A 16,719-nucleotide genomic window follows, 5' to 3' on the forward strand; every position below is an offset into this window, starting at 1 on the left:
TCCTCTATTCCTAAAAGATGTGATTGTGTCATCCAGAATAGAGGATACGCAACGAAATATTGATATCAATAGTTTTTGTTGTACCTCAAGTTGAGGGGTGCTTTAGTTTTGTCCGCTTATATTTGCGACCTAAAATGTTTTTTGAATTTTAACTTTTGTTTATTAAATTCTGAAATCCTTATTTTTGTGTTTTCCAATAACAAAGAAATAAATAAATAAAAAGAAAAATAAAAAAAAACTGTTTTACTTTGTTTTCTTAAAAAAATTATCATTTAAAAAAATGTACTGAGGGGGTGCTTTATTTTTGGCCGACACTGTAAGTCTGGTAGAAATTTCACGATGTGCAAAGTATGGATCAAATCGGTTATCGTGCACACAAATTTTCCGAACATATCTGAACTTTTGTGTGCGAGGTACCGGTAGGAGTGGACCGATATAACCCATCTTCGAACTTAAACTAAGTTTGGACAAAATATTACGAAAGCCAAATTTTGGACCGAATCGGTTGATCCGTTCGAGAGTTATCGTGCGCTCCAGCCAGACAGACAGACAGACGGACGGACATGGCTAAATCAACACCAAATAGTCTGAAACACATTCCGTCTAAAACCACATTTTGCCCGTATGAAAGTTAATATCGAGAGTATTGCATAAATGCTTAGGGTATAAAAAAGTAATAAAAAAATAAATCAATCTGGTAACATCACATAACGATATACCGATCTAAGTCTTTGCATGGAATTAACAATATGCAATATACGCAATCCTTCGTATAAATTAAATGACATTTTCAGTTCATTATATTATCTCCTCAATTAATTCCATATTGCAACAGCGGGTGTTCGCAATAATAAAAAAATCAACAACAAAAACAATGTTTTAACCCACCATAAATATTGGTAAATCTACTTTCCCCCACCATTTAGATTGTCGCTCATATTAATAGTGTATTATTTACAATCCTTTGTTCCAATTTTTATGGTACTTTTGCTGCTGGTGCTGTTGTCGGTTACCATTAATGCCTTACTGTCTCCATTTTTGTTTTTTTATTTGTTACCATAGTCGTGCCCAGTTGATAATGAAGCAATGAAAAGTTGTTGCATCTGCTGATGTGTTTTTTTTTTGTTTTCTGGCGGTTCCACTTTTTTGCATTTGGCTCTTCTTTTTTTTCTGCCAATCAATTGATTATAATACGGGCGAATGAGTGAACATACTCCAAATAATAATAACAACAAACTGCAAATCCAATTATAAACAATAAGTTTGCATGGATGTACATATGTATGTGAAAGTGAGTGAGTCTGTGCATATTGCATTTGTTAAAGAAAATCGTTGAAATGCACTGGGCTGGGGCAACACTATCTCAGTTGGGAGTTGTTGATTTTATGCCAACCGAATAATATCTCACTGACTGCTCACGGGTTGTTTGTTTTCTTTTGCCAAACACAATAAACTGTAACACTAAACGACAAATTGTTTACAAAGACGAATGTAATATATATAATTGTTCCACAAACATTCCATAAGGGACAAGGGAGACATCTCTCATATCAATGAGTGCACCCCGATTCATATTAGCTCAATGATATGGGACCTACAGTTTATCGCCGAGTCCGAACGGCGTGTCTAAGACAGCAGTTTTGTAGTTTTACATGGCTGAAATACTCTGGAAATGTCGCCAACATTACAGAGGGGTATTTTGCCACCGTTGAAAAGAGTTTTGATGTTGCCTGGCCGGGGAATCGAACCCACGACCTTATGTGTGCAAGGCGGGTGTGCATTAGGGTTATGACTTTTTTGCAACCTCATATCCCTGTATCATAGCGTGATGAGTTTTGCCATAAGATTACATAAAATCATAATTATAAGGTGATTCGGTGAAAAAACCTCACGCACAAAATGATTTTAATATTTGAATTTATCAAAACTATGGACAATTTTTTGAAGTCACTGTAAGAAGATATACAATTGAAAATAAACTTTAGTGTCAACTGAGATAATTAAACTGACAACATTTATTTCTCACTAATTTTTCCTCAATTCTGAGAATCGTAAAAATGTCGTAAACGCTTTTATTTAAGATAAAATTTGTATTAACAAAAACCAAAAAATTTAAAATTTTTTCAAAGTGGTTTGTGCATGACCTTTTTCAATATTTGAATGAAATAAACATTATTATAGTTATTAGTAGGCTTATATTTATTCATTCGTGGAACAAAAAATAATTTTTGAAAAATTTTTTTTTCATTTCATAAATTTTTTTAAAAAATTATATTTTTAAAATCGATTTGTGCGTGAACTTTTTTATATTTCAATGGAATAAACGATAGCGTAGTGATTATTAGGCAAAAGTTAACCTGAAGGCTAAAGGAAATCATTTTTGAGAAAAAATGTCAAAAAGTCATAACCCTAGTGTGCATACCATTGCACCACGGTGGCACCTAAGACGAATGTAATAGTTCGAATTAAAGTTGACATACAAAATATGTAGTATACAAATTAACAAGTAAAAAAGTGTCAGTCGGCTTTGCCGACAGATATATGTATACCCTCAGCCAATGTGAAGCGAAACTTTCACCTCCGGACAGATCGAATGTATTTAAGGTATCTTCAGAATTTTGTGGCCCTTTTTGGACATTTGAACTTGCCGACAAAAATATGGATTAGGAATTAACTGCACTAAGACACAAATGTTGAACTTTTGTAGGGCACGTACCCTTGGGTAGGACCGATATGGGCCATTTTAGAAGTTAAACTAAATTTTGATAAAATATTAGGAGATCCAAAGTTTGGACCAAATTGGTTGCCCCATTGTGATATCGTCCTAGCATTTTAGTGATATTTTTTAAATATTGGGGAGAAGTACCGAAAGTTGTGGACCGGTATTGCCCATGATATAATATGACGAAGACAAAATGTAGGACCAAATCGGTTGAACAGTTCGAGAGTTATCGGGCTGCTTTCCCAAGAAATATGGACTTGCCCCTAAAAAAAAAACTTTTACCGTCGTAATGGAGGTAGCGAATGCAAATAGCTTCAACAAAAACCAAAGTGATTCGAGAGCAGGTCCTAAAGTGAACTTATTTAAAATTTTGTGTGAGAGGTACCAGAAGGAGTAGACAAATATAGTCCATATTCGAACTTGATCTATATCTGGTAGATATATTAGGATGTGCAAAGTATAGATTACATCGGTCACTCCCTTCAAGAGTTATCGTGCGCAAAATTTTTCCGAACATTTTGGAAGTTTTGTGGGGGAGGTACCTGAAGGAGTGGACTGATATAGCCCATCTTCGAATTTAAACTATGTTTTGATAAAATATTTCGAAGGCCAAATTTTGGACCGAATCGCCAGATCCTTTCGAGAGTTATCTTGCGCTCCAACCACAACACAAGGTGTCATAGGGGCTTTTGGCACCTTTCCGGCCATTTTCTCAGGATGTATGGACTTGCCCCTGATGAAACTTGTACCGTCGTATGGGGGCAGTGAATACAAGTTTCTGCAATAAAAATCAAAGCGATTCGAGACCAGGTCCAAAACTGAACTTATCCGAAATTTTGTGTGGGAGGTACTCGAAAGAGTGGACCGATTGAGTCCATATTGGAACCTCATCTAAGTCTGGTAGAATTTTCACGATGTGCAAAGTATGGACCAAATCGGTTACTTCCTTCAAAAGTTATCATGCCCACAAATTTTCCGAACATTTTGGAACTTTTGTGGGGGAGGTACCAGACGGAGTGGATCGATATAGCTCATCTTCGAACTTAAACTAAGTTTGGACAAAATATTACGAAAGCCAAATTTTGGACCGAATCGGCAGATCCGTTCGAGAGTTATCTTACGCTCCAACCACTACACACGGTGTCATAGGGTTTTTTGTAACTTTCAGGCTATTTTCTTAGGAAGTATGGACTTGCCCCTAATGAAACTTACAGCGTCGTATAGAGGACAGCGAATACAACTTGCGTAAACAAAAATCAAAGCGATTCGAGACCAGGTCCTAAACTGAACTTTTCCGAAATTTTGTGTGGGAGGTACCCGAAGGAGTAAACCGATTGAGTCCATATTGGAACCTCATCTAAGTTTGGTAGAAATTATACGAATTGCAAAGTATGGACCAAATCGGTTATTCCCTTCAAGAGTTATCGTGCGCACAAGTTTTGCGACAATTTTTGAAAATTTGTGGGGGAGGTACCGGAAGGAGTGGACCGATATAACCCATCTTCGAACTTAAATCAAATCTGGACAAAACATTTCGTTACCCAAAATTTGAACCGAATCGATTAATCCGTTCGAAAGTTATCGTACGCACCAGCCAGCCAGCCAGACGGACAGACAGACGGACGGACGGACATTGCTAGATCTACTCAAAATTGTCTGAAACGGATATCGTACAAACATACTTGGGGTCTAAAACCATTATTTCGATGAGGCCCATTTTTGGTCGTATCAAAGTGTAAATACCCTCTTTAGCCTAAAGGCTGAGGGTATAAAAAAATGATTCGATTGGGAATAAGATAATTCGAGATAGAAGTGTAGGCTTTCGATATTTTAAACTAATATATTTTATTTGTAACATACACCGGATTGACCTGGAGTAATCTGCGACCGGGGGCCGTCACCTCAACAATTTGCACCATGGGAGCGGCAATATGTCCTGGAATACCTGCTTTGAGCTCTTTTATTCCATTTGCCAGATCCTATGGTGGAAATCAGTGAGATGTAATGGATGTTTGGAATGGGTACACTTTCGGAGCTGTTCTGGTCTGCTGCGATCGGAATAAAGTCGCAGCTTGCTGCGCCGTATCTTGTACCAGCGTGTCGCTAACTTCAACGTCGGAATCATCGTCGTTGTCGGAATACCAGACACCCCTGCAGTCTCCTTAACATTCCGTCCTAGACAATGACATTCCATTCTAGGAAATGACCAGAGGGGTACACTCTGACCGAGCAAATTGATAGCTCCACATTTTGCACGGTGAACGAATACGCCGAATACGAATTAGAAGAGGTCGCCACAGCTCGCCAGCATTCAGTCTGATAAATGACGTGTATTGGCAACTCGTTTTTTCCCTTGGCTCAGACCGTTAAGAGACCATCCGACTTCATAACCTCTGCCCGCCGTATTTATCTGAACCATTGAAAAGCTGATTGACAACTGTTCAGACTAATCACCGCTTCAGAAAGCTACCCATTCCTTCTGATCCTCGGGTAGCTGAGAGAATTTTCCGGAATATCATCACTGCTGTAGCCGCTCGCTATATACTTGGTGGTCGAATACACGAAATCAGACCAAATTTCCCAGCAGTGACGAGGGGGCTAGCAAATGAGCGTAATGAGCTTCGTCGTTCGAACCCGGAAGATCCAAGAGTTAGGGAACTTACTAATAAAGTCAATAGGCTAGTAGGCGACCTAAGCGTAAACATTTCTAGACCACCTGAAGCAATGCAATATTGATACAGGATTAAGTAAAATATGGCGGTTAACTCGCTTTTGGCAGTGAAGGATACGAAGAGGTGCACGTGTTATTTCAATCGACAGTTTATTGAGCACCCCGAGCGTGATAGAGCGAAGATAACTGTCGTATAAGAAAAGATAAGAAGAGAAAGAAGATAACGTCGTATAAGAAAACTCTCTGACGATGAGGTACCAAGGAATAAGTAAATTATGGATCGTTAACTCGCTCTTGACTGTGAAGGATCCGAAGAGGTGCACGTGTTATTTCAATCGACAGTTTATTGAGCACCCCGAGCGTGATAGAGCGAAGATAACTGTGCTACGTCGTATAAGAAAACTCTCTGACGATGAGGTACCACCACAATTTACAATGTACGATGTTACACTGGATGGATGGATGTCCTCATTATATCGGTAGCCACCCATATTGTACCCGAAGCGTGGAAAGTTTGCAGGGTGGTCCCGATAATGGTAACGTCCAGGCAAGGATGAGAAGCAATTTCACAGTTACCCAACAACAGCATGGATTCCGAGATATACCCAGCACCTCAACAGCATCACACACCATATCAATCCCACCACAGCGGGTTCTTTCGTACCGGATTGACCCGAAACCATAGTGTTTCGGCCAGCGGCTACCAACCCAGCATCAAACCTATGCTTCTACATAGGTTTCATGCTGCTACAACAACAACAACAACCATATCCATACATATCAGTCGAGGGCTGAACCAGAGCAGACCGTGGCACTCTTGACCTATCGAAGGCCTTCGATACCGTCAACCATGCCAAGTTGTTCGAGGATATATTGAAGCCTTCTCTTCAGTCGTGTTTAAAATCCTGGATAGTCATATAGCCAGTCGTTCGTAGAACTGAAAAATAAGAAGTCCAAGACCTATAAAAGTAACAGGGTGTTCCACAAGGCGGGGTGTTTAACTGGAGCTGTTTAACTTCTACTTTTCTAAAATTCCACACCCGCCAGACGACATAAAGATCGTAATGTGTGCAGATGATTGTATGAACTTGGCGTAGGGTCCTGTCGTCGACGACATGAAAATATCAGCCACCGTTCACCACTTGAACGGCTGAAATGAGTCTCCCCCTGAATATATTGGTCGATGATGTCCTGATTCCAACTACTAAATACTCCAAGATATTGGGTGTAACGTTCAATAATATCTTTAAGTCTTCTGCGCAAGTCACACCTTTTTGCGGCAAGATCAGAAGTAGGACAATGTTCTGAAGTCGCTGGCAGACAGTAATTAAGGGTACTGACAAATAAATAAACCAATAGGGTGGTCGTGATAAGCTATGCGGCTCCAGTGTGGTATGCAAATATAAGGTAACATGACACTAGACCAGACGAAGATTTTATCGGCACATCAAAATGTTGTAGAGCTGTTTGGCCTTTACCACCGTAAGTATTCCGGCCACGACCAGGTGGACAATTTTACCCTCTCTCTCTTTCAAAGGCATAAACGTGAACTTCTAGATCAATGAGCCTATCAAGCAGGCTAGAATAGCATTCATACTGATGCAGTTCCGCAGGTAGTACAAAGGTATAGTGTGGATACGAACAAAATAAAAGTCAAACCATTCACCCTACCAACGCTGGATGGAGTAGCCCTGAAGCTCTCACCACAGGACAAGTACCTCGGCATTATCCTGGACCATCAACAAACGTGAAAAGGAATGTCGAAGAACGTGCTAAGAGAGGTCTTATAGCCCTTTATTCATGAAAGAACTGCTTTGGTAAGAGTTGGGGATTGAAACCACAGGTCATCCATTGGATCTTCACGACCATAGTACGCCCTATTCTAACTTATTGTTCTCTGGTATGGTGGAATGCATTCAGTAAGACATGTTTTCTTCACAAAATAAACACCGTTCAAAGAGCGGCATCACTTTTAACTACCGGTGCCATGAAAAGCACTCCACAGGCTGCCCTCAATGTACTACTGGATCTTCATCCGCTGAATCTCGTGGTGCAAAGCTGGCAGCAAATAGCGCTCTCCGACTCAAGGACATAAATTCATGGTGCAACTCCGAATATGACCACGCTGCTATTTTACGACGATCTGGACTATCATTGGGATCGAAGGTTATCAGTGATTATATATCACCAAAATTACACTTCGGCGACATTGATGTTCGGATACCAACAGAGAGGCCTGGACCCGCAACTCTCCACCTCTACCCTGTATAGAGGTATATACCGATGGCTCCAAGATGAAAAAGGAAACAGGAGCAGGCGTCTACAGCGATACCATTAATTTACGGCTCTCGTACAGGTTGAACGAAAACTGTAGTGTCTTCCAAGCCGAAATCTTTGCGGTCATGAAAGCAGAACAGTTGATAAGAAACATGGAAGGGGACATAGCTGGACCGGTGACTATCTAAGTTGCCTAGTCAAGCGGCCCTTAAATCACTTTGATTCCACTCAATCAAGTCTGCGGCTTTGGAGGCCCGGGGAATTGCAACATCGACGGAAATGAAAATGCGGATGAACTGACGCGTTGCCGATCTGAGTCAATCGACAACTCAATGAAGCCACACTTGTGCCATTTCATGCGGCAGTTAGGACAAAAATACCAGGACAGAGTTGGTCAGATTTTGCACATCGAAACCAGTTGTAGGGTACCCAAGGCACATCTCTGTTTTCCGTGTAGAAATCCGATCTGAAACTAACTGTAGGAGTAATCACTGGTCACTGCAGAGTAAGGGCAATGTCCTGCAAATGGGAAGGAGATGACGATGTGGACTATGGACGATGAGGAGGAGGAGGCGGTGATGATCGAAGACCTATTATGCCGATGCCCAATGCTCGTGACCCGTAGAATGAGAATTATGGGGGAACGCACGATACCATCTCTGACAACCTTCTGTCAAAACGAGCCAACAACCCTGCTTCTCCTCGCCAAAGGTCTGATATGGCTTCAGCGAGAAGGAACTACTGCACCATAACATGGCAAACTCTCTCACTCACTTCTCCAAACCTAACTTCTATAATCTTTCGATATCTCTCAATTTCTACTATTTTACATGTACTTTCTTCTTCCACCTATGACACCTATTTTCTTCTCTACAACTTAATCTTTCAGTACTTTAACAGGATGAGTGGCTGTCTGTATGACAGCTCCACGTCTTTAAACCTAACCATAGTGTGAATTCCGTACTCGGAGACTATCCTCCATCGATCGCATCAGAAGAACATCAGTCTCCAAGGCAAACACGAGTGGTTTAAGCACAGTTAAGATCCTGGCCAATTCATATTGGGCCCGAATTGATGGTATAATACCCACCACATGCCCTGCATGCGGATTGAGACCGCACGAAATAGTGCATTTGTTTTGCTGCCAAACTAACCCCACTAGTCCACACTCTTTATGGGTGAAGGAAGACCAAGTTGAAGAATTTTTGAGTCTGGTTACAGAGGAACCAAAGCCAGATAATAAAATAAACGAATGGCCATATTTGCGTTTTTGCAACAACAACCTGGATATCATCCAGTTTTGGCAACAGAGATTTACCTTTAGCCTGAGACTATAACAAATAAAAACTTTAAAAATTAGTAGCACTTCAATAAGTGACAAAAGAAGTTTGCCTAATTGTGAAATTGTCTGAAACGTATTTCGTCCATACTTGGTTTCTAAAACCATTATTACGATGAGGTAGACATATTTTCCTCTTTTGCCTAAATGCCGAGGATATAAAAGAACTATAAAAATCGGTACTTTTTTTTTTGCAACATTTTACTTTTGCTCTCCTCAACATTTGAAATGTTTGACATATGACCGACCGACATCTGTCATAGTATGTCAGTCCAGACTACTTTGGCTATTCATCAAATATGTGGTGATGCTTTTATTTTGTCGATCAAAACTCGTTGTTGTAATTTAGTGTAATTTTATAAAAACAAAAAATTTACCTTTTTTCTTTTTTTAATTTTTTCACAAGTGTAATCTCTTTGTCTGTTTCTGTTTCACTATATTTCAGGAAATTCAATATATATTTCACACACACACCTATTCTCAACTGCAAAAAAAAAAAAAAAACACACAACCCCTGTGATAGAGTGAAGTGTCTCATCAGTTTATCGGTCTGTTGCCTGCCTGCCTGGCCGTCTGTGTATTTTATATACTACAAGAAGGAAGAGGAGTAGCCAAGGTAAAATAGATTGCACATCACATTTAGCAAAGAAATAATAACAAGAAAGTAAAACAAAAAAGAAAAAAAATACAACTGCAACGCTATTAAGACACAAACAAATGACGACAGGGTAAAAACAAAAACAAAAAAAAAACTATTATAAACCAAAAATGTATAAATGGTTTTTGTGCTTTAAAAAAGATTTTATTCCCATTTTTGTATCAGGGTACAATGGTCGGATTGATCGATAAGGTATATGAGTTTTGTACGGAATCAAAGAATTGGTAGGGGGAGATTATTATATTTTATTTATTTATTTACATTGGTTGCCCGATGCAGAGCATTTATTCAATTAGTCGAACCAAGAATACGTTTAAAACCCCTCATTCCATCGCAGTCTTTGCCATCCAGCTTACGGTCATTTTAATGACATGACCCAGTCAATGCACAATCGTTCTAATTTGTGATTGCTTTGCTTTAAAACTGCCTACATAGTTGTACTTCTTAGTTATTTAAGCAGATCAATGAACGTAAACAAACAAAACGATTCCCGTACCAATCACACAAAGCCACAAACTTTTCAGCTTCTCTAAATGGTTTCATTCTCACAACCAAAACAAAACCACAAACTTTTCAATGTAAAACGATGAAAACCGTACAATTGCTGAAATGTATTTCAGCTATGCTTTGCCAAGTTGTTTGATTCACCATCGAAACAAAAAGAATTTTTGGCAAACGTTTACCGTTATGGTCAATTACACATTCAGGTATACACACACATTGCCTAACAACCCTATAAGTTATGATCAGCATACCACAGTGAATTTTATCATCCACCAAACCAAACGTTTTTGATTTATTCACATGTGTTTAGTACTATTTCGTTTTATATCTGCTCTTGTATAGTACTTTTCGCTTTTCGTTTTGTTCGTACTCACGAATGTAAACAAAACGAAACTAAACAGCAAGCTCCGCCAACGTGTGTTATGTTTCGTTTTGTATTGTTCCTATGGAAAATACCAAACGAAACGATTGGAAATGTTATTTAAAGTATTTTTACGTACGCTGAAACAGACCGTTCAACAGTAATCCTTTACTCCAAAATTCACACTGCACCTTTGTACTGCCTGCGCAAGTGCACCAGGGTGAATGCTATTCAGATCTGCTTGATAGGCTTGGTAACACTGTGCAACACGAAAATTATTAACCATATTCTGACACCGCAGTGTGACAGAACACCAAATATAAGAAGACTCGTGTCTCGCCGTTGTTCCCTATCGCATCAACTTTCGCGGTTATAGGCCTCCAAAGGTTTGAGGCTTTGATGTAAAAAGGGTCATTTAGTCAGAATTATATCTTTCAAACCGTTAGAAAATTTGAATTTATCTCAGAAGCAAAGTTGTAGCTCTTGTCTTAAAAAACAAAAATTGTGAACACATATAACCCATCAAACTTCATCTGCAAGGTCAAAATCGCCATGACCAAATTTCTTTTACAATTTTTCTCAAGTTTTGTTATACAGCTATCAAACCGATCAAATTTGAAGGAAGCAACCAACTACCAAAATTTATCTCAGATCTCAATAAACATCTTTCTAGAATATACGAACCCTGAAGTAATAGGTATTAATGGTCAAAATAGCAAAACAATTGCGATTTTTATCCTCTTTTCTCGGCTTATGCTCCATAGAATTGTATATTTTCAAAAGATTTTTGCTATTTTTAGACATTTCGCATATTCCAGAAAGTTGTTTATTGAAGCCTTTGCTACACCATTGTTGTTGATTGTTTTCTTGAATTTTGAACGGTTTAGTATCTATGGAGCATAAGCCGAGAAAAGAGGATAAAAATCGCAATTGTTTTGCTATTTTGACCATTAAAACCTATTACTTCAGGGTTCGTATATTCTAGAAAGATGTTTATTGAGATCTGAGATAATTTTTTGTAGTTGGTTGCTTCCTTCAAATTTGATCGGTTTGATAGCTGTATAACAAAAAGAAAGAAAAATTTTAAAAGAAATTTGATCATGGCGATTTTGACCTTGCAGATGAAGTTTGATGGGTTATATGTGTTCACAATTTTTGTTCTTTAAGACAAGAGCTACAACTTTGCCTCTGAGATAAATTCAAATTTCCTAACGGTTTGAAAGATATACATAGTTCTGACTAAATGACCCTTTTTACATCAAAGCCTCAAACCTTTGGAGGCCTATAACCGCGAAAGTTGATGAGATAGGGAAAAACGGCGAGACACGTGTCTTCTCATTTTTGGTGTTATATCACACTGTGGAGTCAGAATATGGTTAATAAAACATGACTCAAAAAATTACACACAGTGTAATCTAGAAGTTATCGCTTATACCTTTGAATCTCTCTCCAGATAGTGAAGATATCTCCTGGAAGCCTGGCATTGATGCTCAGGCGGTTAGACCTACCCAGCAAAATTAATTGGAAGTAGTGCAATGTAGACTTGTTCTTTCATGGCATGCTCTGATGCAGTTCTAACGGAGTCGTGAAAAAGAAACTCCATTCACCACATTTTATGCGATTCAGCGAATGACATCCATTTCTCACATTTCACATAGCACCCGGATGCAGTTCAAATGGAGTCGTGATGAAAAAGGATCCGTTCGTTACATTTTATAAGCAGTTGCTAAAGGTCCCTACAAAAACATAAGTCAGTTTGTACATCCCTACCAGTATCACTTTTTCCAAAAACAGAACATTTGTTACAATTTGTTATACAATAAAATAATTTGCGAACATTTTGGCGGTAATTTATGAGAAGACAATTTCTTAATGGAGTGCTGTTGGAGAACCTGTTGAAATCTTAACTGATGGGAAGACAATATAAAAACGTCTTTAACATATGAAGCAAGAAAATAAAAGCTTGGATTAAATGGAGAGCGGAGGAAACAAACACATTTGCGATATGTTCAAACATATGTACATATGTATGTACACTTCCGAATGCCGCCCTGAGAACAGCAACAGGGTGTCTCCAGTGGGCCTTCTACATAAGAAGGCAAATATCCTTCCAGAACAGCGTCACAATAACATGCTTTCGTTGCAGTATCTGCTTGGTAAGAGCCATCCCAATCACCATATGGTGGTGATCAGGCAGATCAAGGAATATCTTCATGAACCCATTTCGATAGGACTTGCGGTTTCCAAGCAAAATCGTGAAAAACAAAAAAAAAACCTTAAAAATGTCAACTTGAATCGCGATTTATTTTTTATTAGCCCTCTGGCAATTTTTTTGTTATTTTTGTTTTCTTTTCTCATCTATGAACATTGTTGTTTCAGAATCCAAAATTTGGCTTACGTAATATTTTGTCCAAACATAGTTTAAATTCGAAGATGGGTTATATCGGTCCACTCCTTGCGGTACCTCCCCCACAAAAGTTCGAAAATGTTCGGAAAATTTGTGCGCACGATAACTCTTGACATGAGTAATCGATTTGGTCCATACTTTGCACATCGTGAACTTTCTACCAGACTTAGATGAGGTTCCAATATGTACTGAATCGGCCCACTCCTTCGGGTACCTCCCACACAATATTTTGAAAAAGTTCAGTTTAGGACCTGGTCTCGAATCGTTTTGATTTTTGTTGTAGCAACTTGTATTCACTGCCGCCCAAGTCCATACTTCCTGAGAAAATAGCCTGAAATGTGCAAAAAAAAAAAAACACTTTGACACCGTGTATAGTGGTTGGAGCGCAAGATAACTCTTGAACAGATCTGCCGATTCTGTCCAAAATACGGCCTGCGTAATATTTTGTGCAAACTTAGTTTAAGTTCGAAGATAAGGCATATCGGTCCACTCCTTCAGGTACCTCCCCCACAAAAGTTCGAAAATGTTCGGAAAAAATTGTGCGCAAGATAACTCTTGAAGGGTGTAACCGATTTGGTCTATATTTTGCCCATTGTGGAGCGTGTACCAGACTTAGATCAGGTTTTAATATGGACTCAATCGGTCTACTCCGTCGGGTACCTCCCACACAAAATTTTGGAAAAGTTCAGTTTAGGAACATCTCTCGAATCGCTTTGATTTTTGCTTTAGCAACTTGTATTCACTGCCCTCCATACGACGGTATAAGGGGCAAGGCCATACTTCCTGAGAAAATAGCCTGAAAGTTGCAAAAAAAACCCCTATGACACGGTGTGAGGAGGTTGGAGGGCAAAATAACTCTCCAACAGGTCTGCCGATTCGGTCCAAAGTTTGGCCTTAGTAATATTTTGTCCAAACATAGTTTAAGTTCGAAGATAAGCCATATCGGTCCACTCCTTCAGGTACCTCCCCCACAAAAGTTCAAAAATGTTCGGAAAAATTGTGCGTACGATAACTCTTGAAGAGAGTGGCCGAATTGGTCCATACTTTACACATCCTAATATATCTACCAGATATAGAATACGTTCGAATATGGACTGTAGTTGTCCACTCCTTCGGTACCTCCTACCCAAAATTTCGAAAAAGTTCACTTTAATACCTGCTCTTGAATCACTTTGGTTTTTGTTAAAACAACTTGCACTCGCTGCCTCAAGTACGACGGTAAAAGCTTTTTTCAGGGGCAAGTCCATACTACTTGAGAAAACAGCCCGAAAGGTGTAAAAAACCCCTATGGCACCATATGTAGTGGCTGGAGAGCTCGCATCGAATACTGCGTTCGTCCACACTTTGGATATCGTAATATTTCTTTGAATATTAAATCAAATTCGAAGGTGGTGCTTATAGGTCCTCCTCCTTCCGGTATCTCCCCCTCAAAAGTTCGAAAATATCCGCTAAAATGGTAACCGATTTGGTCCAAACTTAATTTATGTTCAAATGTTCAATATTTTTGTGTGGTTTATGGTCTGTTCGAGAATCCTTTGGAAATTTTTACCGGAGGTTTTCCTAGTGGCCCTGTTTACAGAGCCCAAAATTTTGAAAACCCCACCATAAAAACATAAGTTTTTTGAAAAAAAAAATGTTTCAATCCACACAGGCTGAGGGTACATATACCCAGCAAACCAAATGTCGGATGTCCGACATATCGAAACAATTTCGGAAGCAAAATCGTTCAGATTTCGTATCGATTTCTATACGATTTTTCGTAGGGGAATTTGTTCAGATTTCGTTCCGATTTCGGAGAAAATGTCGGAAGTAAATTTCCCTTCGAATTTGCTAATGTTTTTCTTCCGATTTCGTTACGAATTCGGAACGATATGTCGGAAACAATTTTCCCTTCGCACAACAACTACCTTTTGTATATATCTAACAGGTAACATTTTAGTTTGTTGTCGAAAAACAAAATGGTTGGTTATAAAATTCGCATATACATTTTTTAAATATTTTAAATATAAATGCAACATATAATAATTCAAGCTAGTGCTGAAAGACTCAACATATTCATACACAAAGTTTACATTGTTCTACTATAACTACAAAATGATAACAACAGTGAAAATCATTAGATATCTTTGAAATTATAATCTTCCAATAAAAAAAAAAATTATCAATAAAAAAGAGGCATCAGAGAAAATTTTTTTCCTTCGATAATCATACGAAATTATTCCAAAATTGTTCAGAAACCTTTACGAAAGTTCGGAAGGTACCTCAGATTTTCATACGACATTATTCCGAAATCGTTCAGAAATCTGTACGAAAATTCGGAGGAAGAAATTCGAATTCCGAATTTCCCAAGGATTTTCTTCCGATTTCGTTGCGAATTCTGACCGAAATCGATCCGATTTCGCTCCGACATTTCGTTCCGAAATTATGTCAACCACTTCATACAACTTTCGTTAAGATATCGTTACGATTTCGGATCAGATATCGGACGTAACGTCCGAAATTTGTTCCGATTTCGTTACGATATCGGTACGATTGGTTTGCTGGGTATCTCTGTCGGCAAAGCCGTTTCACTCATACATTCACACATGCTTTCATTTTGGTTGTATTTCTATGGCGCTGCTGATCTAGAGAGAAAGTTCCAAAGGTACAAACGGGAACCTCTAGGGCAACGAGCCAATCAGGCAGTTGGCCTGTAGGTTCTCGTCCACCGGTTTCATAAGGAAACGCCCTGTTGCAGTACTCAGGGCGGCATTTGTAAACCACACTACCGCCGCATAGCTTAACACAGATCTGCTTATTGGTTTATTAGAGGTCAACAACATTTCTTTGCCAGCGTCCAAATGCTTCCGACCAGTGACTTCCAGACATTGTTCCTACTTCTGATCTTGATGACAATAGCTTTGACTTGCGCTTACGACTTATACATGCTATCGAGCATTGCAACCAACATTTTCGGGTAGTTTGTGGTCAGAATCAGGACACCATAGAACAAAGTGTTCAAGAGGAGCATCATTTCACCCGTCCGAGTGGTGAACAGTGGGACAATGGCTTTAGCGGTGCATGTATTAATATTCCTCAAATAAAGTCAACTATGTAGACATTTAACCTATCTCATATGTCATCGACGATACGACCCGATGCCGTACAATCATCCGCATGCATTTTGATCTCTATGGCGTCTGGAGGGTATGTGTTTGAATTGTAGAAAGGCAGAGGTAAAAGAGTTCCGGAGATACCACCCCCTGTTTCGGTCTACGGGTCTTCGGTTTTTTTAATTCCACAAACGACTGGCTTCCATGCGTATAGTTAATTATTCAACGTTTCAAACACGACTGTCTTCTCTATGTCCTCGAACAGCTTGGCATGATTGACGGTATCGAATGTCTTCGACGGGGCAATAGCTACCATAACAGTTTGGTCGCAAGGCCTGCTCTGGTTTAGTCCTCTACTGATATCAGTGGAAATGTCGTGTAATGCAGCTGGGGTGCTGTACATTTTCTGGAATCCATGCTGATGTTGGACAACTGGAAACTGCTTCTCATCAAGGGGAGGAATACTGGCTCTAGAATCTTGGCTACTGGCGATAGAAATCAGCGTGCACGATTCATCTCTACTGGCACTCCTGGCGGCCTTGAGTAGCGGGACCACCTTGCCGACTTTCCAGGTATAATACTCAACTCCGCGTTCATCCATTTGCTTAAGCCTTACCATTGATATTCCGTGTGGGCCGAACGCTTTGGATCATTTCGCGTTTCGGATGAGGAAACGAAATTGTCCATC

The 16,719-nt window shown here is 39.3% G+C and overlaps 1 protein-coding gene across 18 annotated transcripts in view; it reads left to right on the forward strand.

Annotated features, from left to right (window-relative positions):
* Nucleotides 1–16,719, forward strand: part of Ypel (Yippee-like) — a 133,209-nt gene that overhangs the window by 96,147 nt on the left and 20,343 nt on the right. For all 18 annotated transcript variants that reach the window (XM_073975189.1, XM_073975187.1, XM_073975192.1 and 15 more), the window contains exon 3: nt 9,455–9,625. The gene's annotated coding sequence lies outside the window, so the exon portion shown is untranslated. The remainder of the gene's footprint in view (nt 1–9,454; nt 9,626–16,719) is intronic.

This window comes from Musca autumnalis, unplaced genomic scaffold (assembly GCF_047663935.1).
Source record: "Musca autumnalis isolate F117 unplaced genomic scaffold, ASM4766393v1 scaffold_3, whole genome shotgun sequence".
Lineage (NCBI taxonomy): Eukaryota > Metazoa > Arthropoda > Insecta > Diptera > Muscidae > Musca > Musca autumnalis.